Source organism: Melospiza melodia, chromosome 8 (assembly GCF_035770615.1).
Source record: "Melospiza melodia melodia isolate bMelMel2 chromosome 8, bMelMel2.pri, whole genome shotgun sequence".
Taxonomy (NCBI): domain Eukaryota; kingdom Metazoa; phylum Chordata; class Aves; order Passeriformes; family Passerellidae; genus Melospiza; species Melospiza melodia.
This window is the reverse complement of record NC_086201.1, coordinates 14,661,569-14,681,041: the sequence shown is the minus strand read 5'-3', so window position 1 is coordinate 14,681,041 and position 19,473 is coordinate 14,661,569.

Sequence of the window (19,473 nt, the reverse complement as noted above, 5' to 3'; positions counted from 1 at the left end):
AGTGAGCTGTTCTTTGCTGCAATGCTATTTGCAGGTCATCTTGATAACCTGCCCCACATGAGGAAGCGACAAAAATAGATCTCCCTGCTTTAAAAATCTCTTTATTTCCACCAAGCACCAATATTTTGCCTCCATTGATGTAATCAAACACCACGTTGACAGCGTGTGAAAAGTCTGAAATAAAGACTCTCTTAATCTGGAAATCAGCACCTGGAAGTGTGCAATCAAGGACGGCTGAAGCAAGGAGAGAGCAGAGCTTGTATCCAATATACTGAGGCATTGTTCAAGACATCCAGCTCTGTGGAGGGCCCATGACACGGGCAGGAGATAAGTGCTATACAAGATAGTTGATATACAGAGGGATATGTAAATAATAGGGGTTTTTCTGAGCTACACTCCCTTTTCTCATCTGGACTTCCACTATAGGTGGATTTTGAGATCTTTTGTTGGATCCCCATTGCTCCACACATGCTGATGTAGCTCCATAAATGTCAGAAGCATCTGCAGTGTATGCTTAGATTAAGCAGACAATGTGCAAAAAGTTCAGTGTAAACTTTGTGAGGGTGACAATAACAAAAGTCCTGCAGTTTCTGGGGAGATATCATGCATGACCATTATACTCAAAATAACTGGAACCTGGTAGCTTTTTTTTTTTTTAAATCTGCTGTTGTCAGCAGAGTGTGCTTGTTCAGACACAGCTCACAAGCATAACTTTGATTCTAAGCTTTTATTTATATAGACAGGAAAAAGTAGCCAGAGAATTCATAGATAACAACATCTTGTTTGCAGAGATTAAAGAAACACACATCCAGGCCAAAAAGAAAGGGCAAATGTTCAGGCAAAAGTATAACTTATCCTTGAAGAAACCAAATTTTAGTTGATGGCACAACCTCCAGCACAGTGGGTATTTTGCTGAGTATGAGATATCTTTTCCCGGTTGGTACACTGAAAAAGGGTTGAATTCATGGAAATTCTCAGCTCTCAGTGTTTCAGAACTAAACAATTAGAGTTGTCCCTTCCAACTTTATAACCGGTGAACCCAAGACCCTTGGAGAACAATACCTACCTGGGATCATATGGAAGGTCAGCAGTAGACAGCTAAAGTATCCAGTTAAAGGAGATCAGCTCTTTAATGTTAACTAATCCCAGTGGACAGCTGACAAATGAGGCTATTTAAAGAACTATTTACTGTCATTATTCCAAATTAAAGAACAAATTGTTTTGAAAAGTTCAGAATTGCTTCACAGCTGATCAGAGCTGAGGAAAACGACAGAAAAGGTCAGATGACATATTGTGAACTAGATTCCCTTCTTTGCAACTGTCTAATCAACTTGGTTTAATTAAAGAACACAGCCCCCTCCAAGCTGAGACCGACACAGAAAAATCTGTAGGCAATTTGGATATAACAAAAACATAACATCTCACAGAAATCCCTGATGTCCCCATATTGTTTGCATGGGGACTAAGTTGTTCCATACACACAAGTCCTTGTTTAGATTGTTTGCTGCCATCCTCAAGAGAAGATATTGCAGTGGAAGGGGAGTATAAGCTAACACACTCTAAACCATTCCTTAGTCTCTTAGCTTTATGTCACAGTAAGTAATGAGTTTGGTACTACATCATGGCAATGTTATGACAGAAAGCAAAGCCCTTCTGACCTCAAATTAATCCTGTCTTCTCTGAGAGCTTTGTTTCAGGCTTCACTGGGGACATGTGTGTGTAACTTTAGATGATATCTGAAGGCATTTCAGATGTTAGCCAAAAATGTGCTTTATATTATATCGGACGTTGCTGCTCCTTTCCATCCAAAATAATTTTTGGTGAAGGTGGGTGAATCTCAGGTGGGAAATCCCTTGACATCCCCTGATTCTCAGCATAACAAACTATGAACCATTATCAAAAATGTCACTACTGCAGGACCTGTTTCTGCTGAAATGTATAGAGCTCTGTTTAGGATTATTGTAGCCACTTAAACTAGAGACAGAAAGTCAAAGACAATCAGACATTGAAGGGAAGGGTTGGATATCTCAGATCAAACAGAGAAGAACAACCCAGTTTACACCTCTGGATCACAGAAATTAGAAATTAAAGAAGTCTGTGGGGTATTTAGGCAAGGCACATCTTGTGTTAACATCTACAGAAAGGTTTCCATGCTGATTCATAGAAGAAAAATGTTCTGCTCCCCGCTGATCTATAATATTTCTTCATACCATTGTGTCAGACAGTTTGTGTCTATCAGCCTTCTCTTCCACCTGTACTGTTTCTGGCCCTCTCAGGATGCCTGAGTCCTTTGTCCATTATTTGGCCAGTGAGTAGTTGATGCTTGGTTTCTTTTATTTTTGTTCAATCTAGTTTCAACTTTGAATCAAGACAGAGGAAACAGAGTGCTTGGGGGAGAGTTTCTTTGCATTCTACAGGACAGCTTGTGTTCATTATTAGAGTAGGACTAGAAACTCCTCCAATATTTATATATACACCATGTATTCACCAGCTGGCAGAGAAAGGAGGTGGGAAACAAGGAGTTAATGCTGAGCAGCAGTGAGACCACTGGTGTATTTTGAGGTCTCCAGGTGCAGGGCTGTAGCAGCTGAAGTGAGTAGGTAATTACCCCAGGATCCCATAAAAGAGGTGGGCCAGACTGTTATTGAGCTTTTTTATTTGATTTGGGGTGGAGAAGTTTTGGTCTTTGGACTCTGGAAAAAAAATCCAAAGAAATCAACCAAAAAACCCCTCCCATTTGACTGGGACCAAGTCTAGGCTGAAGGAAACCTTTGAAACCTTGAGTGTCATGTAGGAACCCTTAAATGTATTCTCTGTTTGGCAGTTCTGGCAAAGTTCTGCTCAAGGGCATCCTTAGCGATAGTGAAGGAGAAATGGATGGCAATACAAGGAGCCGTAAGACAACTAGAAAGCCATATTACTTCACTTGCAGTACGGATGAACACAAGAGAGAGGTTTGAGTCCCATGGCAGTGAGTTCAGGACTAGCAAAATGCACTGAAGCTTCATGAATTGACATTGTCTCTGGGGAACCTCTGCTTTCCATGTTCTTGGCTGTCTTCAGATTCCTTACATAAGTGTAAGAAGAGAAGCATAAATTCCAACAAGGGGCAATTGTTTGCCGTTTTTCCCTGCTTTGAGCCAGTTTCATGTGTCCTCATCTCTGCTGCTTTCTTGGAACAGTTGAATTCTTGTGAGCTGTTGAAATGCTGCTCTGTTGGGTGGCTTGGCCTGAAGTGTCCTGTCCTGTCCATGCAGTGGTACAGCTGCCTCACCTCAGGCAGGCAAGCTGGCATCCTGCTGGCCTTCAGCTCCCTCTGCAGTCAACAAAAAGAGAAACCCTTGGAGGGTTACCCAGGTCACCCAGGCACTGCCAGAAGGTCCTGGTCTCTCCCCATTGACTGAATGGGGAGCTCATCCTGCCTGTGCTCCCAGCCTAGGCAGCTCAGCTAGCAGCTGTAATTTAGGGAAATCATGATGGAAGGGGTGTAAATGAGCAGGGAGCAGCTCAGAGAGGAAGTACTTCTGTCAAAGGAATGAGGTACGCTGAGTAGAGACTAGAAAAGCAGTTATGTCTCTGTTAGGGTTCAAGCAGAGGGAGGACATTTTCTAATACCTTGGTTCCCTTGCTGCAAGATAGAAGGCAGCAAGAGCAGCCACCAGAGAAGATGAGGTAATGGGGATAAGAGCAGGGGATGGTGCTCAGCTTCAGCACAGTTTGTGGGGCTCTAACTTGCCCCAGGAACATGAAGGGAAAGCACTGACTGGTGTTCGTGTTTTTCATAAACTGTTGGGGTCTGCTGGTTGACCTCCAGCAGACCCCAAGCTGCCCCCTCCACAGAGGGGTTGTGTGCTCAGCAAACAGGGCTGACTCTGCCATGGATGCTGCCTTCTTGCACCTCTGCCCTTGCTCCCACATCCCAACAAATTAACAAGTGCTTTAATGCAATGCAGACAAGGGGCTTCTGGAGTGCTCAAAGGTGCTATTTTGTGAGGGGAAATACAAAACTACTGTCTTGGAACTTGCAGCCATTCACCTATGTTTTTGTCAAAAAACCTAGTCTTTGTGTTTTCTGGTTCCTGCTTGTGTGTTGCCTTCCTTAACTCCCCCAGCAAACCCTACAGATCAGAGTATTTTCCACCCAGAACCAGTTTGTACTATTGCTGCTTTCCATCAGGTGGTTATTTCAGTAGCAACAGTTCCCTAGAATCCACTGGGAGATTGACAGAAATATTAAGCATTTGTGACTGCTGATGACTTGAAAAAGAATAATGTTCTCAGCACAAAACATCTTTTCCTCTAATATTTGGGCATTTCTCTTGCTTCCTTCACAAGGCTAGTCAAGCAGATCATACAATGGAATGCAATTTGGCTTTGTTTCCAGGGGGTTTTCCCCATGTTTGTGTTTGGGGTGCAATTTTTACTGTTTAGTGTTCACACGGTCAGTTACATTAATTCCTTTCCACTGTTCTATTTCCATCTCTTCCTGAGGTATCTCCCATGGTCCAAAAAAAAGCATGACATGAACCAAGCAGCACTGAAGGAGCTAACCAAAGGAGGGTGAGAAATTATCAGGAGACCTGAAGGTGGCAAATAGGCATGTTTATGGTGAAATTGAAAAAAGGAAAGTGTTTCTGAGCCAGTAGAGGGCATTTCTCCTGACTGGAGGACAAGGAATTTAGCTGTCCCAGGGAGGAGAGTTTTGTTCTTTGGCCGCTGATCTGGTTTTTTGGTTTTTTTTTTTAACCTTATGGTTACAATGGAGGATTTGAATTTGTGGCAGTTGTCATCCTTACATCTTCCTTCAGGAATTAAACACTCTAAAAAGTATTAATTTAATTTCACTGGCACAGTGCTGATCCAAGAGCTTTCTGGCAGTCCACCTTGTCATCTCTGATGTTTCTGTGGTCAAAAGCAACAACCAACAGCACTCATTGGCAAGCAGATCTCAGTATCCCAGGAGCAGGATTTCATTTAGGAGTGCCATGGCTCACTGCATGGATGTCTCTCACCTCTTTTTTTATTTGAAGCAGAACAGTCAAGAGAAAGAGCCAGCAGGCTAATCACCACCACAGCCTATTGGGAAGATAGGAATAATTATTTAAACCAGTCTTGAATTACTCATTGGCATGCATCTAATTAACAAATTCCGATTATTCCTGTGACTATTGTGCAACAATTAGTGGGTGTTAAATTGAGCTCTTCTGCCTGCAATTTCAATGGTGTAATTTTGCCAAGATGTCTTTGTTTTGCCTGCAATGCCTGGTGCCACCGAGAATAGACTGAAGGTGGTCAGAGATTTTTTTTACTAAATTTACTTTTGCTGAAAAGTGTCATTCCTTCAAAGCCTGGAGCATTTTTGCAGGAAAGACAAAGCAATTTGAAGCAAGATTTTTCTCTGGCCAGATTTCTCATCTCCGAGACCTGCTGGTCACTTCAGGAAAGAGAGGAGGAGACATCTGAATCAAAGCATAGAGCTGAAAACAGATGTTCTGACACAAGTATGCCTCACATATTGGGGCTTTTTTTGTTTTGTTTAGTCGTTTAGTGCTTATCTGGCTTCAGGCATTTTTATTTTTAAAAAAAAATCAAAAACCTTCAAAGATTTTACAAAGCTGAATTGTCTTCCTCTGGCAATGCAAACACCTGCCCTGGGGTGCAGAAATGTTCCTCAGGCTGGGAGAAGGAGCAAACCCCACTGAGACTGCAGGGCTCTGCCTCATGCTACTGCGCAGGGAGCCAAAGACATTCCAAGGCTTTGAAGCCATGGCTATCAACAGGGGGGAAACAGGTCCCTTCTACAAACAAATCCTGAGGAACTGGATGGCTGTGAGACACTGCTCACTCCCTGCTGTATTCAGTTTTCAGGAGTCACCTTCCCCTGCAGGCTGGTGGTATGGCCTGGGCAGCTCCTTCTCTTGGCTGTGATACCCAGATGTGCTTCTGCAGCTGGAAGTAACAGCCTCACCTACCAAAAAGGAGACTTATATGAGACTTTTTTCTGTATGCTAGGCTTTTGTTGTTCTATTTAAGATTCAGTACCTTAGCTCCTGTTTCCTACAGGGAATCCCAGAGCCAGGCCCGACTGTAAGCCAGAGCCCAAAGCAAGGTCTGAGCTGTGGCTGCAGATATTTCACTCCAGGTGACAGCATTAGAGACTCTATCCACGCTACAGTTCAAGATGTGGCTCTTCCCCCAGGAGTGAGCTCTCTAGCATTGGGAGATCAATTAAATAAATAAATAAATAAATAAATAAATAAATAAATAAGTCCTAGAACCAGCTGGACTTTGCACAGACCCCATCAGGATCCTGTCACTGATCAGGGTCTGCCAACATGAGGCTGCCACCTTCTCACCCACGCAGACCCGATTTTGCCAATGGTCAGCTTAGTCCCTTGTGGGAAGGACAAGTACCACCTCCCTCATCATTCCCCTGAGGTGATCCCCTTTAGTCATAAGTTCCCATCTTGGCTAGGTCTGAGCCTAACCTGCTTTACATGAAATCATGCTGTTCCTACATAAATTACCACTAAGAGATCTTAGCTGCTCCCAGGCCCTATTTTTTTCCAGCATGTCCTATGACGTTTGTCAGACATTTAGGACACTTGCTACTTTTCCCTTTGACCATCCTCAACTCTCTTCCACTTGCTTTTTATGTCTCTGCTATAAATAAAATCTCCCTGAGATATCCAAAGCATTGCTTAAAAAAGAGGTGGGGGGAGCTTTCTGGGGAGAAGGGGCCATTATAGAAAAGGCCAGGTGCTTGGCATGTCCCCAGCTTGTGAAGGTGGGAGCTGTCACGAGTCTGAAAAATATCAGTGTGGGAGTTATAAATAAGCTTTAAAGCCAGGGGTTTAGAAAGTCATCTTTAAATGCTGCATAATTTATAGCCTGCTGCAAAGAGAAGAGCGTGTGAGCTCTGGAAGCCAAGCTAACCCATTCTTTGTTCCCTCTGTAGTTGGACTGTTCTTATACATGTGGTGAGGTGTATGGTGAACATCCAAAATTCAGGATTTTCATCATCGTGCCTCCTTCTAAAGGCTTCCCTGAGTCACTGTGGATGGTTTTCTTTCAACTCCTGGTGTCTTAGTGTAAACCAGAAATAAATACCTTTGGTCTCATATTGCAAACAAAAAAATTGGAGTTGTGAGCAGGGATGCTGCACGCAGGTAGGGTAGTGTTGAGCAAGACACTCGGCAATAATGCTCTGTGATTTTCACAAGTGATTTACTTTCTCATTGACTCAACTCCTCCTCTTTAAAACAGGGATTATCCTAAAAGGTTGAGAAACTCTTTTCAATAGCAGCTACAAAATGTTTTGCTCTTCTCTCACAGAACAAAGCCACACCAGAAGCAGGGGGTAAAGGCCTGCCCCAAGGAGGGCCAGAATAGCTGCCAAGCTGGCATTTACAGCAATCGTTTCATCCAGCCCTAGAAGTGCAGCTACCTCTAGGATGTAACACAACAGCTGTCCTTTCACCATCCAACAATAACAAACAAGGGGAAGCAGAACAGGCTTTCAAGATGGCTGAGTCTCCTGAGAGGATCTAGCCCACCACATTATCACTGCTCCTCCTTTTCCCCAGCTGGAAACAAGTCTGGAAATCATGAGACCTAAACCAAAATAAAATTAAATAAATTTATGGCGGCAGAGCTTTAGTATTAATAGCAAATATCTGTGGTGCTGGTGCCCTCTCTGGAAGGTGTTCCAGTGTATGTCCCACTGCCCATTTCACCACCTTGGGCTTCCTTCTGTGCTGCTATAGAAGGACCAGTGCCACCTCTCTGGTCTGTTTCACCTTGTTTCTCCACAGACATCTGCATCCAAGCCTTGACTTGTTCGGAGTCTGCTGAGCTGGTGAGATTTAACAGGATCTTGCCGCCCAAAGTGCCGTGGCTTGAGGCTATAGATTTAAGCATAAGCATTAAGCACCCTGCTCTTTAACTCATTTCTAATCCATTTATTTAAACTTCAGAGTGGTTTTAAAGCACAAGAATCAAAGGCGAGAGCAATTTAGAGTTTTCCAGAGCAGCTCTGTGATCTGACCTCTGCACATATCCTGGCTGCCTTTAAAAGTGCACCAGCATAAAAGCACAGTTTGTGACAAAGCATCTGGAAGGATTAAAAACTTTCTGGGATGGAATATGCTTCTGTCAAGGACCTCTTTCCTATCTCAATTCAGTTGCCAAAAAAGATCTTTCCTCAGGGGGCTTCTAACCCGCCTGAGGGATTTAGAGAAGAATTGCTGAGAAGAGCATACAGCGATTTGATTAAGGGATAAATGTGAAAGAGAGTGGGAGGGGGCCTAGGGGATAGAAGGGAGAAACAGGATTAAAATAAAATAAAAGAAGTGAGAAGTAACTGAGCTGTGTAAGGCAAGGTTTGTGGAAGTCAAGACTTTGGGGCTGTTTTGTCTCCTAGTACACATGACATCCTTCACGAGTGCAAAACACTAAAACCAAGGGGGGTCTCAGGAAGGTGGCAACCGGAAGGATGGAGCTGCATCTTTTTTTTTTTTTCTCTGCTTTTCTCTGCATGGGACAGCAGAGAAAAGCAGAAGGGCAAGGGGATTTTGAAGAAAGATTTCAAGCCCTAGTGTGAGCTATTCACACTGCCTGCCTGCTTATGCCTCCTCCTTGGACAATGCTTGGGAAATTGTTACCTGATCCCTCCCACCTTGTTTCACAAAAGCAATCTGGGTCAATTAATCCCTGCTTCATTTCTTCTCATTCTGTCTGGATAGTCACTATGAAGTAAGTGGTAACCAATCTCCGTGCCCATGGAGTCAGTCTGTCTTCTTATTTCCTTACTCATTAAAGCAGACACCTTAGAAAGACTGGAAAATATTACCGAAGCCCAGGAGACTCGATTTTCAGAATAAGGAACCAGTATTTCAGCCTCAGAGGCGACGTGAGTCTGGGACACAAGACAGAGAAGAGTATGAAAACAGGCCCTTCAGCTGAGGTGCAAGCACTCCCTGGACATGCTGCTGTTTTCTTGGTTTGTCTGCGGTTTCTGTTGTTGGGGTTGTGGGATTTTCATTTGTTTCTTTTTTCTCTTCACTTTCTGCTCCCTCACCCCTGCACCCTGAGTTGGCCTGACATTAAAAAGTGATGTAAAATGAAGAAGCTGCCTGCTAAGATGGTTTCTTCCCTCTTCATGATCCCTCCTGCATGCCAACTCTCCCGCTGTGTTATTACAAGTGTATTTCTGTATGCCGACATGCTAGGTGCTGTACAGATTCAAACCCAAAAAAGAAAAAAGAAAGGAAGAAACACTGGACAAACAAACTATTTGTTCATGTTGTACTACTGATGCCTGGATTCCCACTGATTTGTGCCTGGTGATTAATGAAGACCTCTGTTTGAAACTTTTCCTGTTCTCAGGACTCTAATTTAAACATATGAACTTGTGCTACCATGTATCTCTCTGTATCTCTCTTTGGGTGATTATTTTTGTTTATATCTCAGAAAAATCTCTTAGAACTCTATCACTTGGCCAACAAATTTGACAGTTGTTTGGAGGGGAGCACATTGGCACATACAAATACCGACAATACAATTGCTCAAGCCTAGTTTCCTTTAGGAAACTGGGGAAGAAGATCCTCCCCAGGAAGAATGAGTCCTCCCAAAGAAATTTTTACCTCACAGCCAAATAAGGTGCAAGATTTTGGTGCCCTTTTGGTCTGAGCTGAGAGACCTGAGTCAACGCAGATGGACAGGCAGGGACAGTCAGACTGCATTGAGCTTAGTTCAACCATTGCCAAGAGGCACCTGAACTGCTTTTTCTCCTGTGGTTACATTGCTTGCCAATTATTGAGGCTTGGAAGGCATCTACCCTACATCTCTGCCAGGGTCAGAAGGCTTTAGGTCAGCTTGTTTAGGCATGAGCTGAAGAGGGAGGACATTTCACTCCACTGGATGGATGCCCCAGCTCAGCTTCCTCATGCTGGTTTGCATTTTGGAGAGGACATGCTCACTGCAGCCTGGTGGTGGTTGTGTCTTTGGAAGTCACACCTCAAGCAGTTTTACTCCTGAGAGAAATGTCAGCAGGATGTAAGGAGCTTCAGCTGGGAGCTCAGGCTATAAGTAAGGGTGGATCAGAAAGTTTGACAGATATTCTGCAATGCAGGATCCTGATGAGCTTGATTCAGTTTCAAGTCTGCTCATCTTGAGCTGCAGTCCTGCCTTTAGCTGCAAGGCAGTTGTATCCTTGGAGAGGGAGGATTTTGGTGCCTTTCATGACAACTGTTCTGGATAAGGTGCCCGCTCTGAGTTCAATGGCTGAACCAAAGAGAAAAATGTTGAACAGTTGTAAGGACATAAATGTAGTAGAGGAAGAAGTCAACAACCAAGAAAATTTGGTTTCTGGTGACAATTGCTCCACAAAAGAGTGTCCCAAAACCACAGAGAAATTTTGGGGTGTTTTTTTAGTGTTAATATCACAATGGAGATAGGATTTGGAATGCATATCACAAGGCACAGGTCTTTGCTTTCCTCCAAGAAGAGACTGGAGAGGGATTCTAATTGGTCTTGATCATCTCATGTATTTTCTACACTCATGGCAGGTTAGCATTTTCTAAGCAACGGTGTCTGTCACATAGGGCAGTTTACTTCAAACAACACACTTTTTTTTTTTATCACAAGAGGACATGAACAGACAACCCATGTCTGACTGGATCCTTCTATTTCATAGCATCACTGCTGACAGTGGCTAATAGCAGATGCCAAGGGAAAAGATTATGAACAGGGTAAATAGGGAGTGTTTTGTTCTCCCACCAGTCTCAAGCTCCAGGACTTCCACAGATGGACATAGTGGCTTTCTATTTAAATAGCTATCAGTATTTTTTTTCTGGCTGCCCCTTAAAGTTCTTGACTTAGCACAGTTTGAAAATTCTGCAGTGATGAACTGTCTTCTGAATTTTACTTCATATTTTTAAAAAATCAGTATTTCAAGGCATCTGGTTGAATCTCACAAGGAAAAAATTGACTACACAAATCCCTCCCTTTCACTTATATCTAGCATGTCCATCACTGATGAATTTTCTCATCACCAGCCAGGAAACAATAAAATACCAAAAAACTTAGAGGATACTAAAAGCATAATTGTATATTTATGCTTCCTTATGATTTGGCTGCATTCCCACCCTTTTCCTTAATTTATGCTATCAAGGTCATGCTTTGCTTTCTTCTGACATGCTGGGTGGAAGCCTTTCAGAACGCCTAACATTTTCCTTCCACCTCCTCTGTTGTCAGTCACGAGACTAAGCCCCTTGAGAACAACCTTTCAGGAAATACTTAGAACATTTATTTTAAGGGGAAGAGTCAAAGAACACTTTATTGCTTGTATCACTCTCAGAATAACTCCTAAGTCTTAGAATCAGGCCTGAGCACATCACAACTTTTGACATTGTTTCAGGTGATGCGTTATTGTAGGGACCCTTTCATCTTGACACTAAAACTCAACACAATCCAACCTACCTTGATTTCTTTTCTCAACACAGAAACACAGAAAGAGAGGAAGAAGTATTTTCCTCCAACATCACCAGTAATGACCCAAGGAAGGTCACTACTCACCAGTGCTGAGGAAAATGCACCCCAATACACCCAAAGAGACTGAAATTATACAGTGCATGTGTAATTGCAAAGGGCTGCAGAACACATAATCTCTTGTGAAGGTTTCCCAGGGCACTGCCTTCATTTGTCAGTTCCCAAGCTTACCTGGAAACCAAGTAAAAAATCCAAGGAAGGATCACTTACTAGTAAAGGCTTCCTCAACATTTCCCCTCCCTCCTTCCCAAGGCCAGCTCATTTTCATTTAACGTTTTCTGACTTAGCCAATTTGTCTCTATTGTCTGTCTGTTGTTTGGCTAATTCACCTATGGAAAATGGAAGGTATCGGATGCTGCCCAACAGAAACTTGAAACTGAGCATAAGTGAAAGGTGAGTATTGTATCTCTTTGCAATTTACAGACACAAATCCCTCTCCCTTCCTTTCTCTCTTGATCACTCTTGTCCTGTTGAGGGCTTGCAATGTTAACTGTTGGTGCTCAAGCTCTTGAAATAGGTAATTTACCAAGGTCTTTCTGGGGCAAGAGAAGGGAGAAAGTCAGAGACAACAGGAACTAAGAGAAACAAACTCATTATGAGTTGTTTTAACATGAAGACTGTCACTATCTCATTCTTCTTGTTGGCTTTTGCCAGAACCACCATACACTCGGCCTTAAACACAAATATATTGACTCGTCCACTGCTAGTTTTTGGCTGCTCCTACCTTATATGATTCAACATTGCTTGGCAATTGCTAATCCAGTCCAAGCCTGAACCACACATGATGGGCTTCCCTGACCTCTTCTGTGGTCCCAGTCAAATGGTCTGATTGGTCCCAAACAATGTGTGGCTCCCACTCCTAATTTTTTAGGGTTCCTGAAAAAATTCTCTTAATCGAAACCCAGTCCTTGGGATTTCTCAAACCCTGACTGGATAAATCTGGGCTGGAAACTGTTCTTTTTTATTATTATTAATATTATTGTGTTTTTGTTTTCTTTTCCCATGGAAAATACTGAGATTTCACCAAACAATGAACATCCTTGGCCAAGAGCCCTCCATTTCAGCTCAGAAACGCTCCCCCGTGGGAGTTGTAGCTGGTATGCTTTGTGTCCCTGCTGCTCCCTGTGAGCTGACATTCCTGGCTGGCCCACATCTCTCGTGGTGCGGCGTGGTCCCCTCTCTTGCTGAGACAATGCCACGCACCATGGAAGTCGTGTCACCATGGTGCTCTGTGAGAAATGCCCTTCACATGGCGCTGGGGCAGAATGGGGTCACAGAGCTCAGCGGTGGCAGCCTCCAGGAGACACTGTCCAAAGATGTCCCAGCTGAACCTCCAGGCCTCCTGCCACACTCTGAAGCCTTGTTGAGAGATTGGTCGTAACTTGACATAAAAAAAAAACAACAAAACTTTGCTTTATTTTGAAAGGCAATTTTCCACTGAAAAAATGTTCTGATGGAAAATTTCAAGCAGCCCCAGAGGATGTTCTTTCCAAAACCCTTTGCATTGTAATTTACCAACTTCATCTCACTTTTGTTGGATTTCTTTTCTGTTGTCTCTGCTTAATCTCTGATAACAGAGGGAGAGCTCCCTTTCACACAAGTGGGAGATGAGGGGGAGCTGAAGACATACATTACTAATGACATATGGAAGAGTTTGTACCTTTCCGAACGGACAGATTTACAAGGTGAGCTCTCATAAGTCCCTAAAGAGAGGAAGATATTTCCCTGTCTTTTCTATGTATTAAAAACGAAACAAAAATCCTTTCAGATCTAAATCCAGCAAATAAAGAACCTCTCTTTTTTTAATCTTTCTTTCCAAAGAGTTTTGAATCTCAGTATCCCATTCAACTTGTCTGTTTCTCTCTTTTTAACTCATTTCAGGCTGGTGAAAGGTGCCAAACTGTCTGAGCTACAGATCTCCCTCAATATATTTTGGGGGTTTGGGGGTTTTTTGGTTTGAGGGTTTTTTTTTTTTTTTTTGTTTTGTTTTGGTTTTTTTTAAGGTAGAAACAAAAGAAAAGTCTCATGCTGTAGCTAAAGACTCCCAACTGACTGGACTTCTCACATGCTTTCAAAAAGTCTACTGTTGCATCTACCTTACTATCTCAGTGAGGCAGTTTGCCTGTTCACCTAGGCTAAAAAGACATTCCTCCTCTCTGGACTACAAAGGAGCAGCTTCCACTCACTCTCCAATGTTTCTAAGCAAAGTGGGGCTGAAAGGGGTGACCCAGAGGTTAAAAACAGGGCTTTTAGCAGGGCACTGAGCTACGTGGCATCCCACAGTTTTTTTTCTTTCTGTTCCTTTTTCTCTTGTTCTTCCCCAAGTCCCCAACTAGCGTATATTCTTTTGTCTGAAGTGACACTGCAGCAACTGCTAATTGCCCAGTGGCATTTTTGTGTGTGGATATGCTCTAGATCAGGCTGCGTTTCAGCCTGGAAAGGGGTGTAGGGGGCATGTTTATATACTTGCGGGTGGGAAAATGCAGTAGACAGCATATTCTGTTCCAGCATAGCTGTACAGTTCATCTCCAGATCCCAGGTTCCCCCATTAAAATCTACCCCCTGCCCCAGGGAACAGCCTGGCAAGCTCTCCTGACCCGACAGCACTGGCAGCTGTTTGGCAGCTTCTGAAGCGGATCCAATCTGGTATGAGTTTGCTACACTTTCATTTTGTCTACATCTTCCAAACAAATAACCGAGTCCAGAATCCCAAGCTGTGTTTTGCAATGGAAATGCTTCAACGTCTGGGAATTGTTTCTGCGGCAGGGGAGATATAGAGTGCTGTTAACTGTTTAAGGGTTCAGTGAAGAAGGGAAGGCAGTCCCACATTTATGGGCCAAACACTTGCTTTTGGGGCTTCCTAATGAATTCCATGTGGTAAGGGGACCTGGTGAACCCAAGGGAGCCTGCAGTTAACTGTCTCACTGAGTCAGTGCCCTCAAAATTCCTGGGCCAGCATTTTTCTGTTAATCTACCATCTTTTCCATAAATCTTCTTTTACTATCAGACCTCTTAATTGGAAACACTATGCCTTCACTGTTCAGTACAGTGCCATTGAATAACTGTGAGTCCCATTCTGCAGCCCTGTGGATGATCAACACAAGTTGAGAATTATCTTGGCTTTCAGGCAGACGTAACTTCTTGCATTTAGCACCACTGGACTTGATGTGAGGAGCAGCAGAACGGACAACTCAGCAGTGCTCAAGACCACATTGCTCAGTGATGTACACACATGTCTTTCTGTTCTTGAAATTCCTGTTTAATCCAAGGAGAGAGAGTGAATTAAAAAACAGCTGATGTAAACCTTCCATTGAAGCTGGAAAATAGTGGGAGAAATTTAGTTGTCGGAAGGCCAGGTTTTCATTTTTGTTTGTGCAGCGCTTGAGAGAAGAAAAGTTAGAAGAGAGGAAATTCTTGTCCTTCATTCAGAGATCTCTAGAGCTTTTGCAATAACCTGAGAGCATCCATATGATTTGACTTTATGGATTAATTGGATTATAGTGCAACATATATGTGAATGGACAGTCTCAAAACTTTTCCACACAAATATGGTCGCCTTATTTTACAGCTGGAGCATGGGAGGGAGAAGAGACTGGGCATCTTGCCCCAGTCCATGTAAGAAATCAGCAATAACACCAGGCATGGAATCCCTACACTGGATTTATTCCCACTACTGCTTCTGCAGACCCATCCCTTCTCAACAGAACACTTCTTTCTAAAATTCAATTAAAAGAAAGAAGAAAAAATTATTTTTTGCAACTTCTCTTTAGAATTTTTTCCACCGCCCCATGAGAAATCCTAACTGGATTGTTAAAGAGCAAGTCCATCAAGATTTCTGATTTATTGAATTGCATATATTTTGATAACAGAGCCAATCCCAGTTCATTTCATCTCACATTCCTTCCTTATATTACTTCAGAGTAGCAACAGAGCAGCTTATATTACAACAGAGCAGCAGAGGGGATCATCCAAAGTCATATAAATCCCTGAGGAAGGCATGGCAGTTCAGGCTGTTTCTATCTTTGAATAAAAATTTGCCCAAATACAGAAGGCTGAAAGCTCAACTCAATCCTAGCATCTTTACTTTTCCTTTCAGACTGTTTTATTCAACTTTCCAGCTGCTCTGACTCAGGTCAATGATTTGCCAAAGGTCAAAAGCTGAGTCAGGATCTTGGAAAACCCACAATACTGCTGGCTCCTAGCTCAGCTTAAACCATACAAGCCCTCTAGGTCAAACCCCTCCTCAATCTCTCCTGTCCCAGAAAAAAAAACCTGCTTTCTTCTTGGAAGAGTCAATAACTCTTCCAAGCCCCTAACTGAACAGCATAGACACAGCTGCACTGGAACACACCTGTACATTTTCTAGCCAAGTACCTTCCAAGTATCTTGAGAGTGGCTGATGTCAGGTAAATTCAGAAGAAAAAATTATCTTAACCAGCTCATTTGCAAGGCACCTAATCCCTAAGGCATTAGCACCTTGATTCCCCTTTCATTCACAGCTCACTCCAGAGCACTGCCCTACCCCAAGCTACATGCAGCCCCCAGAAATTCCTTCTGATTTAAATTGCAGCTCTTCTCTGACAACAGCCCTGGCAGGCAGAGACCTGAGTCACATTTACCTCCTTTTTTGGGCACCCCTCTCCCTCCATCCTTGCTGCAGCTCTGCCCTGGTCGCAGTGCAGAGCATCCTGCAGCTCCATCACAGTTCTGGCCCAAATTCATCCCAGCTGGTGGTAGGATGGCACTGGCTCACAGCCCAAGGACTGACAGAATTTGGATGCAACGCATCTGACATGGTACTGACAACCCCATTTCAATTAATCATGTTAAGTGCTCTCTGCAGCCCATTGTAGAGGTTGTACATTACACTGCAGATGTAATCAGTGGAGTCAGCAGAGACCTGGGTATGAATCACCACATCCAAAAGTAGCTGTCTACATTCATGCAGATGAATTGTGTCACAAAGTGTGCATTTCTCCTCCCTAAATATGGCATTCTCCACATCACGAACAGCCAGCATAAAGTAAAGCAAGTTCCTTTATTTCATCCACCAAACTAAGGAATTGACAAATTCTTTTTCCCATGTAAAATTGTCTTTTTCCTCTACTTTCATTGCACTCACGTCTTCATGCACCAGAGCGAGATTTTCTCTATCTCAGGCTCTCTGGGAGACCTCAGCCAAGACTTACCCATTTCTAACTCTCACCTCACAGCTACTGCCCTACTTGTTCACAGAACAATGACCATGTTACCTTAAGTTTATGTTATATTTATGTTATCTTCACCTAGAAGACAATTCCAGAACCTGTGTAAGCCATCCCAAATGCAGAGGTGGGACCATCCCTCTCAGCAGCAGACCTCCCATCAGACTGCACCTTCCTAGACACAAACCCTACCTGAGTAACCCAGAGCTCACTCACAGTTTCTTTGAAACCCTTGGTAGGAGAAGAAGAAGAATTTAAAGAATCCCTAGCCAAGCTGAAGGGGTATGTTACGCCCATGCTTCAGCAAGAGACACCAGGACATCAGGAGTCCCTGCTATCATTTGAGTTTGAAACATTTTGATAGTAAACCATGACATAAAACAGAGGGAAAAGGAGGCAAAGTGAGTAACTCACTCCATATAATTTGTTACATTTCTATTGTGTCAAATCATTTGAGACTGATTTGGCTTGGACTTGACTGGGGAGATTTTGCATTTTTTTACACAAATTTGTGCAGCCATCACTCCTTAATGGGCACACTTGTACCCCTGACTGTCTGGGAGCTTTGTGCAGTCTCTGGGATGATCATAACAGAGGGTGCTTCCCTTCACACATGGAATTTCATAAAGACCAGAACACTAGTTAGCTATTTTAGTATGTTCAAAATTATATCTTTCCTACTTTTACATTTGCTTTCCCTAGAGAGCTCTCAGAATGTGTGACAAAGTTAACAGGATCTTATTGTCAGGGGAGAATCTTGGTGGGGAAACTGAGGCATGGGCTTAGCAGGGTATGCTCTACTTCACAGGGTATGCTCTATTTCACAAGACTCCAGCTTCTCACACCCTTGTGGGTAGCAATAGTCAATATTTCCTGAGAGTTTTCTCCATGGCATGCCTCCAAATGGAATCCTCACAGCAAAGTTGGACTCATACCCCAAAATAAGTGCCGATACCCTCAACGGAGTCTGTAATTATTCTCTTTGCTGCCTGGCTGCCCTCTCTCCTGCCTTCCCTCCGGGCCTGGACACCTGTGTTGAACTGTGATTGCCTCCTCGTTTATGGCAAACAAGTCTGGATTATCCCACTGTATATTTTAAGGCATTTTTTTTAAAATCTGTTTTCTTTTTTCTCTCATTTTTGCCTTGCCGTGTGTTTTTAATTGGATTCACTGCCCTTCCTCCCCTGCTTGTTAATGCTTTTCTTTGGGGAAGCACAAGTTTTTAACAGCCCTGCAAATACTCACTCCTCTCGGCTAAGCCAAGTCCATTTCTTGGGGATAACCTGTCTCTGACCTACTTTTAAGTTATACAACAAATGTTCTGCTTTCAGCTCAGCCTACTACTGTTCAAATCCCCACCACGCAGCCACCATTTGTACACTTGCAGGAGAGCAGAGCACAGTCACACCTGGCAGCTGGTCCCTTCAGGAAGGCAAGGTGCTTCCCTGGAGGGAGATCTCCCACCCACCCATCCACCCCTCCAAACACTTGCTTTTGGGGCTTCCTCCTCAGAGATGGCTCTCGCTGGGGCTCAGCTCTCCTTCCATGCCTCCATGCAAAGCCTTTCCTGCAGTGCCTCCAGCCCAGAGCTGGGCACTGTCGTCAAGGTTTTCATCCTTTTCAGTTTCTCAGGTACCCGTTTGCTTCGAGGAACATTCCTGTGGCTCCTGCCAGGCTCCCTTCCAGGGGGAAGAGACTCAGGTGGCTTTGTCCCCTTTGTCTTTGCCAAACTCTCACATTCCTGCTGACACCAGGGTGCCACAGCAGGGAGCAGTGGCAGGAGGCCACGGCCTCTGCACCCTGGCTATAGTTACAGGGCACTGGGCATAGAGCAGCCAAGGTAGGACAAATTCACATGCCTTTCACTGGGAGACCCAGCAAACACATCTTCTACTGATGACTAGAAGATGTGTTTTTAATTAGCAGCACTGCCCAGCCCAAAGGTAGAGGATGCTTTGACTCATTAGCAATGATAGTGATTAACTAAATTTCCCATCTATCTTCACCTCAGATGGTGCAGGATATATTTAGTGGCTCTGTCCACGCTGTTCCAAGACAGGGTTGCTGCAGAAACATGTGCAACACCTTCCACCTCACATCTCTCCTCAGGAAAAAGGACAGACATGCTCAGCAAGTCCCCCTTATGCAGCTTAATGTTCTTACAATGGGAATAGGAAGGCAAATTTCTGCTCCATATACCCTAGTATCACAATGGTCTTGGTTTGTGGACCTGTGATGGCTTTGCCTTCTGCAACTGGGCAACATAGGTCCAAGCTGGACATCTTTGAATTTTCAAGAATAGGTTTGAAGGTCTCATTCAAACTTCTGAACTAACCCACTGCCACAAGTACAGTGATTTAAGGCACAGTGAGAGACAGCAAGCAAGGGAAGGAAAAGAACCACCACAGGTTAAACATGTGATCAGGAGCTTTCTATCCATTGCAACCAGATCTGCAAGGAGCATTTCCAGGCCTCCAAAACGTTGCCTGTCAGATCAAGAAAAAGTGGTTGCTATGACACCACAAACCGTATTTCTCAGGCTGAGATGTGCCAGAATTTCAAACAGATGTGGCAGTGCAAACAAGAAGCCCCCTTGGGAGCCTGCCAGGAGGCTCAGACAATGCAGCAGCATCCGCACATGGTTAGGAGCCACGCCGAGCCAGCCCAGCAATAATGGCCTGTGCATGTACTTTCTGGCCTGCCTTGCAGCTGAGCCCAG